The following is a 22,113-nucleotide window of genomic DNA, read 5'->3' on the forward strand; positions in this document are numbered from 1 at the left end:
AAATATTGGGTGCCTCGGAGCCACTCCAAGGAGAGATCTACATGGGGTCATTTTTCCTAGATGAAATCACTAGGAATTGGTTGTATAGAAGCCACGGGGTCAATTCAGGAGCAGACAGACAGGCACCCCTTCCCAGTGGACGCCCCGCTGCCCACACCATTGAGCAGACAAGCAACTACAGTTAAGGATGGCTCCCTAAACGGCTCCCACATTCCCCCAAACCAATCCTGATGCCATACAGTGGCTACCACATAGAGTCCAACAGGTACAATAGGTCACATAAGTGGGTAGAAAATGATGGCCAAGTGAGAGCTCAAGTCATGTGGCACCCAACCCTGGCTGAAGCTGCCCTGCAGCAGTGCCAGGCCAGTGCTGCCAGACCCCTGGCTCTTTACAAAAGGTGCCAGAAGGCCAGATCTTATGTGAAATCTTCTCAGTTTTACATGTTGGCATCCAATTCGCATTTTTAAAAGACACGGCCTAGGCCAAATAAAACATCTGAGTCTGCACTTGGCCCACGTGCTGTCTGACTAAAAGCTCGCCTAGGAGTCCAGTTTGTAAAAATTACCAGTAATGTATAAAACAGCTCCTCTCCCCTGCATCTCCGAGAAGTGGGGCAAGCATCCGGAAGTCAGGTAGGGGCAGGAGTAAGGACAGTGACCGCCACTGTCTAAATTACTTGGTGGAGAAACAGTCATTTGTATTCCATTTTGACCACATAGCTGCACCCAGTCAGCCTCTTCCGTGCATCCTGCTTTCTTCTCCCACTGAGAGCGAGACTTGCCGGTTTGTTCTAGGTACTCTCTCCTCTGCTGAGCTGCTCAGGTTTGACAGCAACCCTCCATGTCACCTAGAACAAATATCCCTCTGAAGCCTCAATCCCCCACTGTGACAATCTTGGGCAGGGGCATCTCACTGAGCCTCAAACACCTCCTACTCAGGAGAGATCAAGGCTTCCTGAGGCCACCTGCCTGTCTCTTCAAAACAGCTCTAACTGTTAGAAAGGTCTTGCAGACACTAGACTTCTATAAACACAGCCCAGGATCAGATTAGGTTTGCTGGCAGCTGCTCCTAGTGACTCACACTGAAAGCTACAGTCAAGGCAAACCTTACGTCTTTTGCACAAGGACTGTCGCTAAGTGCTGAACACACCAGCTCCACAGCTTGCACTTGGCCAGAGGGATTTTCAGACACAAGGGAGAGACTTTCCACTTTTTCCCTATTAAATCTCAGCCCACCTACATGCCCTCTTGCTCCTCTTGCTCAGGGACATGCTGAGCACATTTTAAGAGGACCAAGCCCCTGCCACCACTCTGCAGGTTCTTGGGGCCATTGTGATATTTTTAATCGATAACACAGATGGTACGGTGGATCCCTGCCAGTAAACACAACCTTCTCTCTACTTCTCCCAAACCCTCTGCAGGAGATCATATTTATGGAGTGTTGACTCCAGGTTGATCCTTTCCTCCAAGATCAAAGACCTCAGATGTCCCAAAGAGCTAAGCAGACAGCAAGGAGTGAGACAGGTCCGAGGACACTAGAACAAGTCTAATCCCCTAAGGGAAGGGTACGGCCACTATTCTTCCCTCTAAGAATGGCATTCCTACTTTGTGTGAAAGGCCAAAAGTCTGGATTTTTATGTGAACGCTCCTGTGGGTTTTTTTGTTTTGTTTTGTTTTGTTTTTTTTTTCTCTTTTTGAAGAAATCCTCTTGGTTTTTAAAGGTTGGAAATGAATCAGTTTCTGTAAGTGCTACAAAGCCAAAGAAAATATGCTGGTGAGTCTAACTTGCCTGCAAGCTGCCACGGCTGCTGTAACTGTTCTAAATTTCACTCTTGGATCCGATCGAATCCTGAAAATCTGGGTATGAACAATAACAGAGTATTCTTAGCTAGTGTGACCCAGGCAGCAGACACTAGGTAAGAACTGAACCTAGACTGTATTATCTAACCCTCACAAAAGTCCACTGAGGTAACCATGGAAGAGGGGAGAAACTGAGGCAGAGAGAGAAACCGGGCTTGACTAAGATGAAGAAAGAACTAACTGGTGAATCTGGGATTCAGTCCTAGGTCTCTCTGACTTGACAGCCTACTGCAGAGTTCTTGGACCAGACTGGGCAGAACTGTTCTGTGTACAGTCCAATGGTAAGCAAGTGTCACCTTACGCTGAAGGGATTTTAATTACCAAAGACACATCATAGGGGCTAGAAAGATAGCTCAGTCAATGCAGTGCTTGTCATGAAAGCATGAGTTCACATCTCAGCACCCGTGGAAGCCAAGCATGGCAACATACGGCTGTAATCTGACCGGTGGGGAGGCAAAGACAGGAGGGGTACCAGGGCTTTCTGGCCAGGCATCTAACCAAAATGGTAAGCTCTAGATTCAGAGACTATGTCTAAAAAATTAGGTAGAGAGCACCTGAGTGATTAAAGATACACTATATCTACCTCAAGCCTACACACACATACATGCACACACACACACACACATACATGCACACGAACATGAACATGAACACAAATAAAAACATATTATGATAATGATGTCAGGGACAATTAAGGACACTATCGACCACATCCTTAGGACCTCAGTGGCCTCCAGCAGCTTCAGGTGCATCCCAATTCCTCTTCAATGATAAATCATTGGCTAACAGTCTTTGAGCAGCAGCATCCTGCCCTTGACTCCAGCTTCAAACTCATCCTCAAAGACAAATGCAATTGTGTACCATTGATGATGAAGATAAATGTGGAGAAACGAACACTTACTGAACAATCTCTACTGTACAAACATCAGAGTTATACACTCCAGGTGGTATTGCAAGAGACAAAGTTACATATGTGGTCTGTTGTTGACTGACTAACACTTTGCCCTTCAACACGTGGTGATAATGACGGCATTTCCATTGTGAAATTTTGAAAGATGACGGCAACTTAGAGGCATTTCCTTACGAAAGACATCGAATTGTGTGCTACACTGGTATGCTATGCTTGTCATACAAGCCAACCTGGAGAGCCCCGTTGGAGACAGAAAATAAAATTGAACGTCTTAGGCTGATGCAGCAGTGGAAATCCAGAAGCCTAGAGAAACCAGGCAGCTTGAGCAAATGTATGAAGCAGCAGGTGTGGTAGAAGGGATTGTGTTCACTGAGATGGCTAATCTTGATTGGCAGGGAGACTCAATGGAAGTAACCATGGAAACACACCACAGAGTGTATGAGGGCATTTCTAAAGGATTTAACTGAGGAGGGAGGACCCACACTAAATGTGGACAGTACCGGTCTATCGCTAGGGTCCTGCACTGGTGAAACCAAGGACTAGAGCTGAATGAACCCTTGCACTGAGCTCTCACTGGGTATCTTGACCATGAGCAGCCCCAGGCTCACCATGATGAACTCATAACCGTGAGTCAAAGTCAGCTCCTCCTTAAGCTGCTTCTGTCAGCTATTCTGTCAAAGCAATGAGACAGTAACTAATACAGGGGACTGAACGGCCCCTGGCCAATGACAGCGTTCTGTGAACTGGTGGCAGCTGGTCACCAATCTGAAAGGGTCAGGGACATGCAATACGTATATGAAGTTGACACCTCTGTTCTTCAACAAAACAAGTGATTGGCCTACAGACCATCTCTTGCCCAGTGCTTGGTGTCGGTCTGAGGCAGGAGTAGGGTGGGGGTGGTATCTGTTCTTTTTTTTTTCTCCTAGCGCAGTGGTTCTCAACCTCCCTAGTGCTGTGACCCCTTTAATACAGCTCCCCATGTTGTTGTGACCACCAACCATAAAATTATTTTGTTGCTACTTCATAACTGTAACTTTGCTACTGTTATGAATCGTAACAAAAATATTCATATTTTCTGATGGTCCCAGGCGACCCCTGTGAATGGGTTGTTCAACCCCCAAAGGAACCTTGACCTACAGGTTAAGAACTACTGTCCTAGTGAGTCATGAACAATTGTAAGACCATGAAGAGAGACAGAGATGTCCAAGAGGCACTGTTTTATCTTTAAGGGCTACATGAACCATCTGCTGGCTTCAAGGCAGGTACACCATAGGCTGGAAATGCAGACCAGACCTCAATCGGTTCTCTGTCCATTTCTTCCTGAGGGCTCAGCCTGAGCTGGTTCTAAGCTAAGCTGTGAAATGTTCAGGACAATAAAAGATCAGTGAGGTTGGAGCAGAAGGGGCAGAGGGTGCTGAACTCCGATGACCTCAAGGCCAAGTCTATGTGCTCCTCCCCAGATTAAGGTCAGAATGAAAGTCATAGAAAGCTATTCACTGAGTTAGATATGGTGGCACATGCCTGTCAACACAGCACTCGGGAGACAGATGCCGAAGCTGGTGGATCATCACAAGCCTTCCTGGTCTACATATTAAGATCCCACCAAAAGAGAGAGAGAGAGAGAGAGAGAGAAGAAAAAGAGGGAGGGAAGGTAGAGGGAGGGAAGAAAGGAGGAAGAAAAGAGTAAAGTATCTACCCATTGGAAGGAAAGATTAGATCTATGCAACAGCTGGTTTGCAAGATAGCTTTATGAACCCAAATCCTGGAGAGTGTGCTTTCAAGAGGTCAAAAGTTATGTCTGGATAGTTCAGACCTTCCGCCTTCTCTCTGTGGCTGGTTGGCCTGGTAGGATTTTAGAAAGGGGAGCAGGTGTCCGGGCTGGTTTCTACAGAAAAAGATCAGGTGCTCCAGCTCTCCAGTGGGTTCTTGGACTCCTGACCTGTTCTAGTTACCCTACAATAATAGAGCCATGATTCAGGCATGCTTGGACTTTGGGAGTGGGGGGTGGGGATTGGGTTTCCACCCTACCTACAGCCAAAGGAGTTCTCCATGAGAAGAGCAACTCACTGGGGTCCCTCTCCCCATCCTTTTTTCTGGTTTGAGTACCACAGGATATGGTGGTTTTCAGAATGACAATCACAGTGTATTGAGCATCTACCATATGTCTGTTCTGGTCTGAAGCTCTACATGGATGTCCACTTGTATCCGCATCTCTGTACCTCTTCAAAGCAAGAAACTGATCACCAAATAGGACAAACTTTCCCATAATTAATAAGTGGTAGAACTGGAATTTGAGTCCAGATCTCTTAGACTGCAGAGCCTGCATGTTTGTGATCATTAATAAAAAAATAAAAATAAAAAAAAAAATGGGTCCTAACTGTGTGCAGGACACTGTGCTAGAGATTTTATGCATTACATCACTTCATCTAGACAGATTATTGTCTTCACCTAACAGATGAGGATATGGAGGATCCAAGGGGTAACAAGACTCCCCAAGTCACACAGTATGAAACTAGCAGATCTGGCCCACACCCGACTGTCTTCACTTCAGTATCAGCCATCATGCCCTGACTGGGATGATTTGTCACCATGGTATGAACACAACTGAAACTCAGCAGTAAACCTTACATGTAATTTTGAATTTTGATCTTTCCCACGGCTAGTGATATGTATTATGGCAATACTGTTTTTGAATGCTGGACACTAGCAGCAAGACAGGGCTCCCTGAGATCACTAGAGGAAATCAACATTCCGCAGTGCAGAAACTTCTATCTACCAGCATTCAATAAATTCTGAGACACTAAGCATTCTGCTACAACACAGGCTTTGTGCTAGATAATTTTGACCAACCGTAGGCCGCCGTAGGTGTTCAGAACACATTTAAGGTAGGCGGAACATGGCTGCAATGATGGTTGGTTTAACTTACCATATTTTTAACTTATCATGAGTTTATCAAGACACTGAGCCTCTGCGCCAAGTCTGTCTTCGTTGGCATCTTGCCACTCACACTAGATAGACACACTCACATCCTTACCCAAGCATCCAATTAAAATTCCAAGCAACAAGCCCTTTGGCAGGCTACTCGAGGTTTCATTTAGGTGAAGTGGAATGCATATACGGACTAGCACTGCCTGGCAGTGGTGGCACATGCCTTGGGTTCAAGACTAGCCTGATCTACAGAGAAAGTTCCAGGATAGACAGGCTACTCAGAGAAACCATGTCTCAAAAAAACTAAAAAAAAATAATGATCAGCATGCATCTAAGCAATTGTGAACCTGTCTAGCGGCGCTTAAGCAACTGGTAAAGGAGAGATAAGAAAAACTGCAGGTTTGCGGTGTCAGAAAGAATGAGGATGAGTGTTTCCAAGCTGAGCTTGAACCTCTTTCCTAACACCAGACCTGCCCCGGGGACTCCCCTGGATGTGCTCTAGTGGCCCAACTGCCCTTCTAAACAACAATTATCAGGGTCTTGAAGACAATAGAGCCCCTCACGAGGCCACAGATAATGCTTCCAACTTTGTCGGGCAAATGGAATTTGGCCCACTTTTGGGAGACATGTTTTTACCACCGAAGTCTGGAGTGAAAAGCCGAGGAGGGCCTTTGTCTAAGGAGCTCTGAGAAGGCTCTTTCCAGCCCTCTGACAGACAAAGATTGAAACTGGGGACTGTGGGGGGCATTCCTGTTTCTTGGGAGATCTTTCTCTGGAGGGATCAGGATTTGCCTTTCACAAGCTCTTCCCATCCGCTCTTTCCTTCCTGGAAACTGCACAGGCATTTGATTGGTTAGAGAGGGAGAGCATCTCTATCTCTTCACAAAACTGCCAATTACATTCTCCGTCCTGAAGCTTCTTCTTCGATCCCTACAATGTCATTTCTGCTGAGGACTCAGACTGACCTTTTAAATCCTTTTAAAGAAGTACAAGGTTTTCTAGAAATCAATCTTAACATTTCATAGGACTGCACTGAATTCTTTGTGCTTCCTTTTAGAGTTTTATTTTATTTGTCTTTGATAGCTAGTCCAGACCTTACTTTGAATGCCTCCTGTGTGGCGGCTCTAGATACAAGAATTCGAGAATGAATTAAACCAGGCTCCTGTGTTCAGTGAGCTCACAGGAGACAGACGCATAAACAAGGCCACCGTAGCAGCAATGTGTCTCGGGGAGAAACCAGACCAAAAAAACAGAAATAATGAGCATCGTGTACTCCGGTAGAGTTCACTTCTCACACACCACATCATCTGAGACTTGCAGCAACTACGATGTAGGGCAGACGGGCCCTCTGTTCACAGCCAGAGGTGCCCGATGGAGGACGGAGAGATGTGACTCATCTGAAAGACAGACCAGGAATAGACTGCTAGTCCACAGTGCTTACATATTCCCTGTCTTAAACCAGAGTTAAAAGATCAGGTGTGAGCGTTCCATTCCTATATCTATCTATCTTATAGAATTCTGAAAAAGTATGTGGAAGGGGGTGGGGAGCATTCTCACTATGTGGGGAAATAACAGAGAAATATGATTAATCTCTGCCTTCATTTTTATAGTGCATAATGAAGCACTCAGTAAGGGGATAATAACTCTGGCAGAACACCCTTCTTTCCCTTCACAGTTCCTATGAAGGCTGAGCTTTCTCTTGGGCAGTTTTTTCAATCAATGTCTTGAGGCTGAGAGAGGAGCTTGCTGTTAGAGCCGACATTTAGCATGTACACGGTCCTAGGTTCAATCCCCTGTGGTTCATAATAAATAAATAATAGGTTACAAATAAATATTAAAGTCCTTACTCTGTGAGGCTTCTGTTTTAACAAATAATATGCCTTTTTGGAAGTCCATCAAAACTGAAGACTATGAAGGTTTCTTTTCAAATCCCCTTTTCTACTATGTCCTGTCTTGTCATTTCCAGCTCCCCCCATGCCTAGTCACCAGGGTAAGCCTCAAATCAATCAGGAAGAATCATCAGGTCCTTTACATACACACCCAACTAGACAGACACACTTTTTATTTTTAACAGAATTATTAGTAATATATATATATATATATATATATATATATATATATATGCCAGATATTTTTCCTTCCTCATAACTTAATAGTCTATTTAATTATTAAATTTCTATTTTCAAAAAACACACAGGGCTGAGGGTATATGTAGCTCACTGGTAGAGTAGGATATGTGAAGCCCTGAGTTCTATTCCCAGCAAGGAACTTTCAGTCCCAGGCACTTTGGGAGCTAAAGGTTACCATGCAGACGTGGTCAAGTGCAAGAACCACACTGCGCACAACCAGTGCCCAGGAACCTCTATACAACAAGTTATGAACTGTTAAGGTGGAGGACCCAAGTTCCCAAGGAATGTGCATTTTGCCCAAGAAGCACAAGAAGGGCCTGAACATGCTAGCAAACAATGTGTAGGCATTGAATGCCAAGAAGAAGCCACCAGGACCACAGGGAAGCCTAAAGCCCAGACACCAAAGGATCCCAACCACGGGGTCCACCAATGTACCGTTATCACTCACCCCAAGCTTGGGAAGGGGATTTGTGACTACATGGCCAAGAGCCACAAGGCTCAAACCAAGGCCCAGGCTGCAACTTCTGCTCTCCTTCCCAAACGTGCCCAGGTTCCCGAGAAGGTGCCATAGTAAAAGCTTCCACCTGCCAAGGTGGAGACAGGCAAATAGGCGTGACCACCCCACTCCACACACTGTTTGCAGACTGTGGGTATTCTGTTGCAGACCATACAACCTGGGGAATTTGAGATGCAGGTTTCTGTGATCTACCACCCGAGGTCCCAGTGTGCTCCTGTGGGGCCAGAATTCAGATCTGAATTTGTCACTGTGCCTCCCAGTTGTTTCAGAGACTTTGCTGGAGAAGGCAAAGCACACAGAAAGCTGTCCACCGCTCAGAACTTTCTTTTGCCAGCAACCCTGCTGGGAACGTGTGATATTTTCTAATCTCCTCTACAACAGCTTCTCTGGAAGCTCAGGTTCACAGCCCCGAGTGGTAAATGATGGCACCCCACTTGGTTTACTTAACATTTTCATATTTTTTCAAATGCCACTGTGTGCCAAGGATTGTTCTAGAAATTCTGATGTGTCATTTTAACACATGCATGCACACACAGACACACACACAAACACGCGCGCACACCACGCATGCACACTGTGAGGTATTGTGAGCTTCCTTTCTCAAATGGAAAAAAAAAAAAACAGTGCAAAGAAATCTAATGCCTTTCCTATGTTATGAGCTTATCCTCAGTCTGACTGGCCATGAACTGTGATTCACATCTATGCAGTGCACGGTGTCGGCACTGTTAACACCCCCATCCCCATTCTAGATCCCTCATGTATCTAATGTGACTTTCGCTTGATTCTACACACAGCCACGGTGCTTTCATCTCTCCAGTCGATCCACAGCTTTAATTTCTCCCTAGAAACATCTATTCTGTGACTGTATTCACCGTCCTGAGAACACCTATCACCCTGTCCTCTTTCGGGAACTGTTTTACACCTGCGGTTGTGTTTTTCTCTTAGAAGCACTTAGACCTGCTGATCCCTTAAATATTTGGATGATTTCTGACCCTGTTCTTAATGGAAGGATGACTCTGTCTGGGTCCTAAAGAGCTCTGGAAAGAATGGCCATGATATAAGCTTGGCCAGTCTGATCTAGCCTTACAGATCAATATCAGAAAATCGCCAAGAGCAGTTCCAACCACTTAGATCTCTCTGTTGCAGATTCTCCCTGTATTCTGCACAGCCCCTTACATAACATTCAGCACTTTAGTAATTACAAGTTACAAGGTGTATTCCCCATAGAATGATAAAGTCTACAAACACAGCAAACCCAGCAGGCGCTCAATAAATACTTGTTAAACTAAATCAACTGAGGTGGGCCACCACAGTCTCAGCATTTCTCGCACACTAACTCCAGTAACACAATTCTGCGTTTCTGGCAGACAGTACTCAGGCCTCTGCCACTTTTGAAGCAGAGTTTCAATGGTAATATTATGCCAAGTGGGAGCCAAAGGCATGGAGATGCTCAGCATAAAGACCAGGCAAGGTCAGAACCCCAGAGCACGGTAAGGAACAAAGGCCACATCAAAGTTCAAGGATGGTGAGAGCAAAAGATCAATCCTTTATCAGGTATCTGGGGCCAGAGACTGCTTCCTGCCTCAGTTTTCGCAAAATAGCACAGTATAAGAAAGGTGAAACATCCTGTCTAAAGAAGCCACTGGTTCAACGGTTAAGAGCACTGACTGCTCTTCCAGAGGTCCTGAGTTCAAGTCCCAGCAACCACATGGTGGCTCACAAGAATCTGTAATAGGATCCAATGCCCTCTTCTGGGGTGTCTGAAGAGAGTGACAGTGTGCTCACATAAAATAAAGAAATCTAAAAATAAAAAAATAAAAATAAAAAGCCACTCATCAAAGTAATGACAATGCTACTGGCCAACAATACTAATGGCTGCACCTCTGACCAAAACACCTAACCCTGATGGAAAGAGGGTTCACTTTGACTGAGAGATTTCAGTCCATCGTAGCCAGGAAGACAGGACAACAGGAGTGTTGGTGGCAGTTATTCTCATGGTGTAGACAGGAAGCAGACAGAGCTAGCCTGTACCAGAGGTGGGCCTAACCACCAGAGGCAGACCTAATCTTTAAAGACCCACCCTTAGAGGCTACTTACACCAATTAGACCTCACCTCCTGAAAGGCTCCACGGTCTTCAAAACAGCATATCCAAGTAGGAACCAAGCTCTCATACATGGTCTGTGGGGGGACTTGACATATTCAAACCATAATTCTAACTCCTGCCTGAAAATGTCCCAATGAAACAAGGGCTCAAGAGCAGCCATGTCATCCAGCTAGGTGTCACTCATCATCTAGGACTCAAACTAAGTCCTAGAAATCACACCTACACTTACCTGTCTACAAGAAACTAAAATCTCAATCTCTCTCTCAATCTCTCTCTCTCTCTCTCTCTCTCTCTCTCTCTCTCTCTCTCTCTCTCTCTCTCTCTCTCTCTCTCTCTCTCATTCCTTTGAAGGCACTCTATGCTATAGAGGGAGTTTTCTGCCGTAGGAGTTATTGCATCCTGCTGAGCTCATATCCATGTGAGAATCTGACCACCTGGAAAAATCTAGGTTTTTTGAGTTAGACAGATGGCTGGAAAATGAACTGGTTTACAGTAAACCATAGACTGAAAATCCTGCCATCAGCGGTGGGAAGGAAGAGGATACTAGGCTGCAACCTTTTAGGGCTTTCTTATATTGCTTTCTCTTGCTGTGATAAACATCATGACCAAAAGCAACTTGTGAAAGAAAGGGTTTATTTCAGTTTATAGCTTAGACTCCATCCTGAAGGCACAGTCGCGGTAGACACTAAAGGCAACAACCTGATGCCAGAAACTAAGGCAGAGGCCATGAAAGAATGCTGCTTACTGTCTTGCCAGCTTGCTTTCTTTTGTCTCTCAAGACCACCTACCACATCAGTCATTACTTGAGGAAATGCCCACACAAATTTACCTACAAGGGGAGGCCTGTTGGAGACCAGAATGGAAGTGAGACAGGCAGGAACTAGAAAGGGGGACATTCAAAGTGAAAGGGGCAGGAATGGTTGAGGTTTTGGAAGCAGTTCTTAATGGGAATGCTCAGTTTTATACACTTTGTTTTTAAAATCTGCAAAGAGCTGGATCAGAAATGGTGGAGAGAAGCCATGCACCGCAATAGAACAGGTTTCAGCATCCTTTTCAACAGTCTCTTAAGAGACCCATCCAAACACACAAGGCGACTGTGCTCTATTTTAAGGCCTAGGCCTATATCACTGAGCTGTGATCTCTTTTTTGGCTACATACAGATATAAAACAGACTTGATAGAGTACAGGCATGTGGGATCTGTAAAGAAATACACTGAGTGCTTACAGAAGTTACCTCAAGAGTGGTTTCTAGGCTTTTCTCCTTCTTTCTATATTTTTATTTTCAAAGCCTTTGAAACAATGAATATAGAAAGCACACATAATCAAAAATGAACTTATAAAAAAATTGTGACTTTTGTGGTCACTTTTTGTGTATCAGCATTATTCACAACATCTGAAACACAGAAACAACTCCAGTGTCCACTGACAAACAGGTCGATAAACAAAATGTCTTCTGGCCATATGATGTAACAATAAACCAGCCTTTACAAGTAGGAGCAGTCAGGGTCCGAGACCCGCCTCGGCAGAGAGAGGTCCTTGCCACCAAGAACCCACACAATGGAAGGAGAGGATGAACTCACACTCATGCTCTGACCTCCACTTGCACACATGGTGCACAAATGCCACTACCCCATATACATACATACATACATACATACATACATTCATATATAGATACATACATACATGTAACTTAAAATTTTCAAATAAAAAATTTATACTAAGAAAATTCTAGCAAACGCTGCAACATAGATATATGTTTCATGCTGGGAAAAGCAAGCTAAGCCCGTCTTTCATCGCACCCTGTCCATGGTCAAAGCCCGTCTTTCATCGCACCCTGCCCATGGTCAAAGACTCATGGGGCCTGCTGGTTGAAAAGCTCGTCAGTCGCTCCAGCATAGACTCCCGCTTCCACACATCAAACACCTCAGCGTTTTCCAAATACCAGGCCCCATTGGTGACCTCTGAGCCTTGTGTCCATTTTTTTTCTCCCTTCACAAAATGCTTTCCACTACCCAGAGAGTTTCTATTTACTCTTCAAAAACCTACCCCAAAGAGTCTTACTCCTATACGTTCTCCAGTTCTCCATGGCAACAACTCAACATATCTGAACCTCCACCGTACAAGGCCCTGACACTCTTAGCCCAGTATATATCATTGCTTAGTCCATTTTTATAACCACCTTTCTAGAAAACTATGAGTGTGGAAGAGGGGCTTGGGGAACGCTTTCCACCTTCCCATCTCCCGTGTAGGAATTCAACTAATAGACTGTACTCAGTTCCCTGCAGCATTCCTACCAGTAACCACCATGGATGCAAGTGTCCCATCTCCAGACCCTTCAACCTCTAAGTTCTCTCTCAGCTGTGCCGGTGGAAGCCTGGATCTGCTTCATTCTGGAGACAACATCTGTCTCCAAGAATGCATAACGTCTCCATAACATCACCAAGTCCATCACATTCAAACAAGCTCACCTACTGTAGGCACCCCCCAATAAGTTTGCCTGCTGTGGGCACCTGTTAGACACCAGGAGAAGCTCTGCATGACAGAAAAGCACAAACAAGAGACACCGAAGTTCCGATTTTTTTTTTTTTTTGTCTTGCCTCCAATTTGCCGTCCCGCTGCCTAAGCCTCTTGAGGCTAGAAATACAAGCATGAGGCACGACAGGCAGTCTTCAGAATTATTCTTGGAGCTCTGGCTCTAGAGAAGAGAATAGATAAACACAGGAGGGGAATCACCATGTAGCCTGAGTGCTAGAGAACTCTTGTCGGCTGACCAATGAAGGGCTACTGCACGGCTCTTGGAGCTACCAGGCAGCCAGAGAGTTAAGTGGAGTACCAAAGAGTCAAGCAAGTGGCTAGTCGGAAAAAGAGCATTCTGCAAAGGGGAGAAATTGGAGACATTGAGGAATCAGCAGAGATCAACAGACCTAGAAGTGAAGACTGGCAAGAGCAGACAGTTAAGGGAAGAGGTAAGACTATGGCTTTGTAAATCCAGTCTAGGGTTCTTAATGAGAGACTACAATGGACACTGTTTAATGAGGCACTTTAAACAGAGGATATCAGACTTCACTGTAAGGACATCTGCTAGATGCCCTGGGTTTGGGGGACAGGCCATGAGGATAAAAGAAGAGAGGGAGACCAATTAGAAGTATGGCTGTCTATAGGGACAAGTGTGTCTCCTGGAAGTCATTTGGTAGTATCTGGAGAAATGCTCGGCTATCACAAGTTAAGGCAGGTTGGTCACTGCTATCTAGCAGGCACAGTCCACATTATACAATTTCCTTCTCTCAACCAAGAAAGACCCAGGTCACATCAATCCCACCAAGAGCTGATCAATGTCATACTGTGGCCATGCAGATAAAGAAGGAACGAAAGTCCCCACATGCAGAAATAGTCAAAGGTTTCCTAAATATTTCCTAAGCCACTACTGTCCCTTTTCAATTAGCTCAGGGGTAATATGGAAAAAGAGACAATTCTGGACTTTGGGCTTTCATATGCTTAGTCCATGGGAAGAAGAGGAAGAATATGGGTAGGCCAGAGATGTAGTTCAGTTAGGACAGTATTTGCCTACCACACACAAGGCCCTGGGTTTGACGGAGCCTAGAATACATGAGTCTCTGTCTAAAACAAAACAAACAAAACACCAGGAAAAATGAATGTAGATAACATCTTTACGAGGTCTGGGAAGACCTCAAGACTAAGTGATTGAGAACACTCACTCTTGCACAGGAGCCAAGTTGTTCCCGACCCTAATATCAGGTGGCTCACAGCTGCCTATAATTCAAACTGCAGGGGATCTGACGCCCTCTTCTGGAGCCTTTAGGCACCTGTACTCACCGCGCGCGCGCGCGCGCGCGCGCACACACACACACACACACACACACACACACACACGCACAAATAAATCTTTAAAAAAGAAAGCCTGATCCCTCAGCATGAGAATATAGCCTTTCCTCTCATTTTATGCTATGCACACCCACGCATATTCACACGCATGTACAAGCTGGCAGATAAACATTTCCTATATCAGAGAAGAGGGTTAGTAAAATAATGTGAATGTAGAAGTTATGGGTCTATAAGAAAAATTTTTTTTGTTCTCTACTCCACCCACCCACAAGGAAAGGAAGATGTATTAGTTAGCAAACAGATTCATGTGAACTGAAAGGAGACAGAACCTTTGTTAGAGCAGAGATGAAGGCTCACAGGGACAACCAAGATGGACCAAGGATAATTGTCCAGAGTTGGTATGCATGTGAATGACATGATGCCCTTCCATCTCTGCATATTACATACAAGAAATGAGGAAAGAGACATCCAAAGGACAAAGAATGATTATTAGCATGGACTGACCACTGAAGACTCAATAAGAAAGATGCCACCCCAGCTCTGTAGCTGACAAACTCGGACTGATAGTACATTACAACCAATGGTCCACAATCGCTCTGGATCTTAGGCCATGACCCTAGAGGAATCAGTAGAGAGGCCCCCAAATTGGCCCAGATGTATCTCTGTCACCATCCAGCAAAACAGAGACGTGACAGAGAAACCAAATGACAGAAGAAAAGAAAGGGTACTTCTTATGCCTCTGAGTTGTGGCCAAGGTTGACTTATTCAGAGCTGCAGGAGTCATGGGCTCCCCAGTTTTCATCTGCACAGACCACAGAATTCTAGGGGCAGTACAAAGTCCACTCACGGCACCTTAAGCATCCCCTACCGCCACACACACTGCACTGTCACACACAGGCAAACACACCCCCACATACCCTACAGGTAGCGCGTGTTGATCAGGACACAGCTGTTTCCAAATTGCCATTTAAGTCAGTAGCTGAGCACTCTGCAGTTGAAAATGCCAAAGCTCACATGTTGTAAGTAACCACAAAGCATCACACTGGCATTGCTTAGCAGAACCGGGCATGCGTTTGTTTCCCTCAGCCCCTCTTCAAACTGCCTCCTGGGAAAAGCCCTGCAGGAATCAGGGAATGAGGTAACGGACACCAGGAAGACATGGATAATTCATGAATTGTATGGGCTGGTGTGTTCCAAACCGTGAACCAAGGAAGAATCTCCCAAACCGTGAGCCAAGGAAGAATCTCCAAACCATGAACCAAGGAAGAATCTCCAAACCATGAACCAAGGAAGAATCTCCCAAACCGTGAGCCAAGGAAGAATCTCCCAAACCATGAACCAAGGAAGAATCTCCAAACCGTGAGCCAAGGAAGAATCTCCCAAACCGTGAACCAAGGAAGAATCTCCCAAACCATGAGCCAAGGAAGAATCTCCCAAACCGTGAGCCAAGGAAGAATCTCCCAAACCGTGAGCCAAGGAAGAATCTCCCAAACCAGCTGGGGAAAGAGGCTTTCAGGGTGGACCAAGTTTGAGGAGACTGACCAGACTCTGAAGTTCACCTCCAACACTGCCAAGGGTGTCAGAAGCCCTGAAGGGAAACAGGCCATTTTCATCTGGTTTATCCAAGAATTTTCAAGACCTAGTTTCTTTCACCCAACGCGCCATGTTGCCCCCACCAGCCTCTTATCTTCCCGTGCCAGTGGAAATTGGAAAGTGGAATCTTGTTTGAACCTAGCTTTGCCAGGGTTTCCTGAGGACTCTGATGCAATTGATTTTATTTCTCTAAACTTCACCTCTTCATCTAGAGAACTGGTGAGTCTCTTGCAGAGGTAGAGGGGTCACAAAACAAGAGAAAGTGCAATTGCCTTCCTCTACAAACTAAACCTATATAGACCTACCTACTAAAGAATGACTAAAGGAATTAATGGGAGAGGAAACCCCCTCAAGAAACGGCCAATAGGGACCCTTAGATCTACTGATGGGCAGCTGGAAGGAAAGCTGCACCCCATCAAGACTAGTGCAAGACCTACTAGCTCCCAACCCATCCTTCGCCAAATCTCTGCTGACAAACACCAGAGACAAAGGAGGAAGCTCGGCAAACCAGGAGTATTTCTTTGCATAGGAAAGCACCTCCTCTCAATAAAACAGGAAGTATGCTGTTCTTAACCAAGTGTTTGTATCCTACAAAATGCATATGTGAGCCCATCCCACCCCCAATCATGGTACTGAGAGGTGAGGATATAGGCCTGTGGGTTGCTCCAAATGTTGAGTGCTTGATCTCTGTGAGCATGCTCTGAAGAAAAGCCAGATGAGCAGACAATAGGATGCCGCTGTCTACAATTCAGGAAGCCATCTCTCACCAGAAACCTAATTTGCTGGCACCTTGATCTTGGAGTTGCCAGCCTCCTGAACTGAGGGAAAGAGGTAAAAGCCATGCAGCTAGTGTGTCTTGCTGTGGCAGTCCAGGCTAAGGGAAGTGGCACTTCTCAACCACTCTCAGCCCGAAGAAGCAAAGATGGTTCCGTGTGTGCACTTTTGCCCTCTGGAGTTCATGGATGAGGATCTAATCTCTAGAATTTGATGAAGAGTAATAATGTTCAGGGTAGAGAGGTGTGGGGGTGGGGAAGGAATGTGGGAACTGTTCATTCTGCCTGGGAGAGCTGGGAAGGCATCATATGAGGAGGAAGATCATCTGGGCAGCCTTTGAAGGGTAATGGGGTTGAACAAACAGGGTAGAGACATTGGAGGGAGAGCAAAGGCATGAACTGGGAACAGTTGGTGGTAGAGGAGGTGTGTTGAGCATTTGGGGAGGGGTAAGGGGAGACTTCTATTATAACGGTAAGACTGTCTTAGAAAAAATGACAAAGAAGAGAGTGACTGAGGCTCCACTTCGAGGGATTTTTACAGATTTCAACGTAAAGGCCACGAGTTGTGAGCTGGAGGCCAAATGGGCTGCCTCGGCCCTATTTCACCCATGTGTTTGGTTAGAGAGGGTAGAATTTTTAAAAGTTGGGTCATCATTTAAACAACCAAGCGATTTTGTTTCAGTTCAGCTTTCCTCCCAACAGTGGGAGAACTGCCCACCCAGGGCTCACATTCCAGCCAGGCAATGACAAGCTGGAGGGAGCAGCCCTTGTGCCTCTAAAACTGCCCTGTTGGCCACAGTCCCCACCATTCCCCACAGTTCTCCCCATCCAGTGTGTTTTCCTTCCTTTGTCCTGTTGAAATGCTTGAAGAATCTAAGGAGGCTCTCCAACCATGCTAAGAAACATGGAAGAAGCTCTCTGCAAGTCTAGAGCTCATTCTGACAGCTGCAAAGTTGCATTGTGGGTTTTCTTAATCTTTTCTTATGTTACTGTCATTTTTCTAAGGGAAGCCTTAGAAGGTAAATAGTGTATCCTATACTTTTTTATCTCTCTGGAAACACCACAGAAGGCTTGAGGACAAGGTCAATGCTTGATACCTGCATGCTTATTCTTCTTTCCCCCATTGTGATGGCTTGGGCCAGGAAGTGGCACTATTAGGAGGTGTGGCTTTGTGGAAGTAGGTGTGTCACTGTGAGCGTAGGCTTTGAGACCCTTCCCCTAGCTGCCTGGAAGTCAGTCTTCTACTAGCAGCCTTCAGATGAAGATGATGAACTCTCAGCTCTGCCTGCACCATGCCTGGTTGGATGCTGCCATGCTTCTGCCTTGATGATAATGGACTGAACTTCTGAACCTGTAAGCCTGCCCCAATTAAATGTCATTTGGTCTTTTGGACTTGCCATGGTCATGGTGTCTGCTCACAGCAGTAAAACCTTAACTAAGACACCCACTTTTTTTTCACTTTTACTATTAAAAAGTTGGCCTGTGATAAATATGAATGCTCCTAAAGTCAATCACCACGCTCCTGTTTCAATTCTCTCTTGGGCTGAAATGGAAACAGGAACATGGTGAGTGAATGTGACCATTATGTCTGGCAGCGAGAGCAATCAGAGCTTGGGGTACAGAGAATTCAGCAGATAAGATCCCCAAATGCTATCAGTGATCTCCAGGGGGAACTGTGGAGGACAGCGGGGATGCCAAGAAGCTGGAGACAGGCAAATGTTCTGATTTTCAAAATGGGAACGGGTGACAGCCTGCCAGTTTCCGGCTAGAGAATGTAATGTCACTCTCAATCGAGGTTCTTGAGCAGATTGTAAAGGGACACTTCGGAGCACCTAAGATAGGAAGTAATGTCTGTTCGGAGCCTGTGTCAGGGAACTGAGAATGAGCCAGCTCAAATCCATCCTGACCCCTAGCCATGGAGATCAGAGATGCACAGTGAGCATGCGTGACATAAGCAGTGAGCAGAGCCAAGAGCTAAGGGATATACTGGTAGAAGTATTACAGGCAGCATAAAGTGGGGACAGCCATTATCTTTCTTCCACCATATTGACAAAGTACAGAGAGTTAAATCTCTGGAGCATCCTTTTGGAAAACCTCCTGAAAAACATGAAGCTCCCCTGCAAGTTTCTGGCACCTATGGAAAAATTTAAAACGTGGGCAAGCTTAAAAGTGGCAACAAACGGTTGCACTCAGGTGGGACTGTGCATTTGGACAAGATGTGTGCCCTTGGGTCTATCATAACTGTCACCACCCCTTCTACCGCTATCAGTAAAGTGTGCCATCTGCCACGAATCATCTTCCTTCTACCCTGCAAGCACCCAACACATTGGGATTTGCGATCCAGGAAGCAGTAGAGCTAAGATGAAGGAAGGACTGGGTTGTAGCTCCATTGGTTGATAGAGCAGATCACTTACCAAGCAGGAAGCCCTGGGTTCAATCCCCAGCATGGCATGAACCCAAGCATGGTTATACTGTGACCCAGTACTCAGGAGGTGGGTGGAAGCAAGGGGGTCAGGAGTTCAAAATCATCCTTGGCTAGACAGTACAAGGCTATCCTGGGCTACTTGAGAAACCCACACATACAGCCCCCAAATACACGAGTGAAACGATGAAGACAGCAAACAGTGGTGGCTGCTGTTACCACAGCAACTAAGGTGAAGTACAGTCAGGGGCAAAACTGGAGGGTCCCAACCCCCAAGGAGTAGGCAGTCACAGAGATGTGTCTGTCCTATTCTAAGAAGTCTCCAAGAAGAAAAACCTATAGAACCATTAGGTGAGACTGTCTAAGAAAAAAAAAATCCATGAGCCACAGCTAGCCAAACATAAAGTCTGTGAGCCTAGAGGACACTGAGGTTCCCATCCCTGGTACACACGAGCACTGGTACACAGTCAGACTCAGGTACCTGGGAGGCAAGGAGGGCTTGAATCTAAACACGTCTACAATGGAAATGCACGCGATTCAAAAGTATCCATCCTTTGTTAAGTCAGTGAAACTCAATGTCATTTCGAAAAATCAGAAGTTTCCCTCACAAAATCCACTGTCTATGAGATCTGTCTAATGAAGTAGACTGTTAGCAGCAACCTGGCCAGACGCCAGGAAGACAGTAACTGGCACAAAGCATTATTTTTGCTCATGGATCAAACATTCCTCAGAGACAAGCCACAAAGGCCGAGGGAGGAAAGAAGGGAACAATGGGACGCCATCAAGAGGCCACCAGTGCCCAGCACAACACTGCCATCTGCTACTGACATCAATCCTTCAAGGGGCTGTGTCAGCCAGACAATGTTCGGGGACACCAAGCCTGGGAAGATGCCGGCCTTGCGACCTTGGGTAAGTCATTGAACACTGCCAGGCCTCAGTTCCTTATCTCTGAACCTGGGCTCCTACTAAGCCTTTTGTACACCGTGTGGACCAAGAGCGGTGAAGCCGAGGATGGAGCCCCAGACACAGGAGGTGCCTGGATACATCAATCCTTACCAGAGTAATTAACAAACAAGGCTGTGGATGGGAGCCAGGGCCTGGGACACGCTAGGCAAGTGCTCTACCACTGAGCTACATGCCAGGCCAGGCCAACAGATAAAACGTTTGGAAGGAAAGATTTCAAAGGGCCTCAGGTGCAGCAGTCCTGTGATCCGAATCTTATGGGTGCCTACTATAGGTGATAAATAAATAAATAAAAAATAAATAAATAAACAAACTCAGTCAGAGTGTAAAGACATCCAGAATCTAGAAGAGAGCAGATCTTTTGGGCGGATTTCCTGAAGAAATTCCTTGCCCTCGCCTTGTATGTACTAGTCAATCCGTTAGTTAAAGGTGAAAGGTGAAAGGAAGCGAATTACTGGGACAAGTGATGCTTTGTGGGTCCTCAGGAAAGGTTGGCTGCCTGGTGTAAGCCTTTAAAGAGGAGATAAGCAGATTTCCTACCAAGACACACACACTGTCCAAACATCCCATTCTCTTGTCTGTCACAACATTTTTATGGGAATATCAATTTAAAAAAAAAAAAGTAGTCAAGATAGTCTCAAAACACACACACAATGTTTTGTTTTGTGTGTGTATAGATATGTGTTTTGAGAATATATGTATATATACACATATATGTGTGTGTATATACATATATATATATGTATGTATAAACTCACTCCCTAAAAAGTAGATATACAAAATTGAAAATCGGTTTTTGTTCTGAACAGCTGGCTGAATCCCAGTCTCTGGCAGCTAAAGGGCTTGTTTCTCAATTGTCAGCAAGGCTGACACATTTAAGTCACTGTTTCTGACACTGAGCTGAAAACTAAGGAGGAGGCCAGGGAATGGGAGAGATCTCAATTCTTTATTCCTGAGGTCTACCCAGGGACAGTTAACATCCTGGCTGGGCCCACAACCAAAGACAAGGAAAACACAAAGCCCCCACCCCCACTGCATGCCTGTGCTCCAAAGCTTCCCCCCAAATCAGAAGGTTGAAAGCAGCCCAGTCAGGACAGACGGACAGACAGACAGCCTGAGGCTACTGACTTCCTGCGGCGTGGAGCCCTCGGGCAGCACAGAAACAGGCGTGGCATCCTCTGGTCGCCAGAACCTCAAAGCAGCACCCTGCTCGACAGACAGCCTCCAAACCAGGCCTCCACACCCACTGAAGGATGCAGCGTACCCACTCTGCGTGAGACCACAACACGCCCTGTGTCGCAGCAAGGAGAACCGAGGACTGGAAAGAAAATGGGTGCTTAGAGCCCCAGCTGCTTCTCTCCCTCACAGGCTCTGCGAAGGGGAAGCAGGGCAGGGAACCTTCAGCTCTCCATGCTGGAGCTGTGCTTAGGAAGCCTGGGGGTGCAGAGAGCCCACCGTCTGGCCAGAGAGCAGAGGCTGCTTGCCTTCTTTTAGCTGTGCAACTGCGGCCCTTCTCTTCCTCTCGGCTAGCAAGGACTTAGGGAGCGGCTTCTGCGAGAAGTGTGGGTTCTATGCCACCCAAGCTGGAACCAGCACCCAAAGGTCATCTCACTCTCCTAGCAGGCAGACTCTCCCCAGAACCAGGGGAGCCAAGCCGCACCTACCAGTCCAAATGGGACACTGAGGTGTTGGCTTTTAACCAAAGGTGATGACCCGAAACACCGGTGTGCACAGAAGGACCAGGCTGCACACTGGAAGATAATACATTTTCTGCACAGAACTCTCTCTTTATGCTTAAATGCCTGCATTAGTCTGGATCAATATGTCCCATAACAGTTAATCCATGGCAACTCAGACCAGGCAAGAAATGCTGACAAAGAAGGGCTACTTAAGGATGCTGTGCCCCCCACTCCCCCACCCCCCCACACACACACAGCCCATACTCATGCATTTGAATTTCAGCCCAGAGAAGGCAGCAGAGGCAAAACAACCACCCACAAAAGCCAAAAGAAGGGATGGGGAGAGCAGATCAAAAAATATATACATAAATAGCAAGGGGCTTGCA

At 46.0% G+C, this 22,113-nt stretch overlaps 1 protein-coding gene across 3 annotated transcripts in view; it reads right to left on the reverse strand.

Annotated features, from left to right (window-relative positions):
• Srgap3 (SLIT-ROBO Rho GTPase activating protein 3) overlaps positions 1-22,113 on the reverse strand; it is a 229,393-nt gene that overhangs the window by 206,024 nt on the left and 1,256 nt on the right. The gene's annotated exons all lie outside the window — the stretch shown is intronic.

This window comes from Mastomys coucha, unplaced genomic scaffold, assembly GCF_008632895.1.
Source record: "Mastomys coucha isolate ucsf_1 unplaced genomic scaffold, UCSF_Mcou_1 pScaffold20, whole genome shotgun sequence".
NCBI classification, from domain to species: domain Eukaryota; kingdom Metazoa; phylum Chordata; class Mammalia; order Rodentia; family Muridae; genus Mastomys; species Mastomys coucha.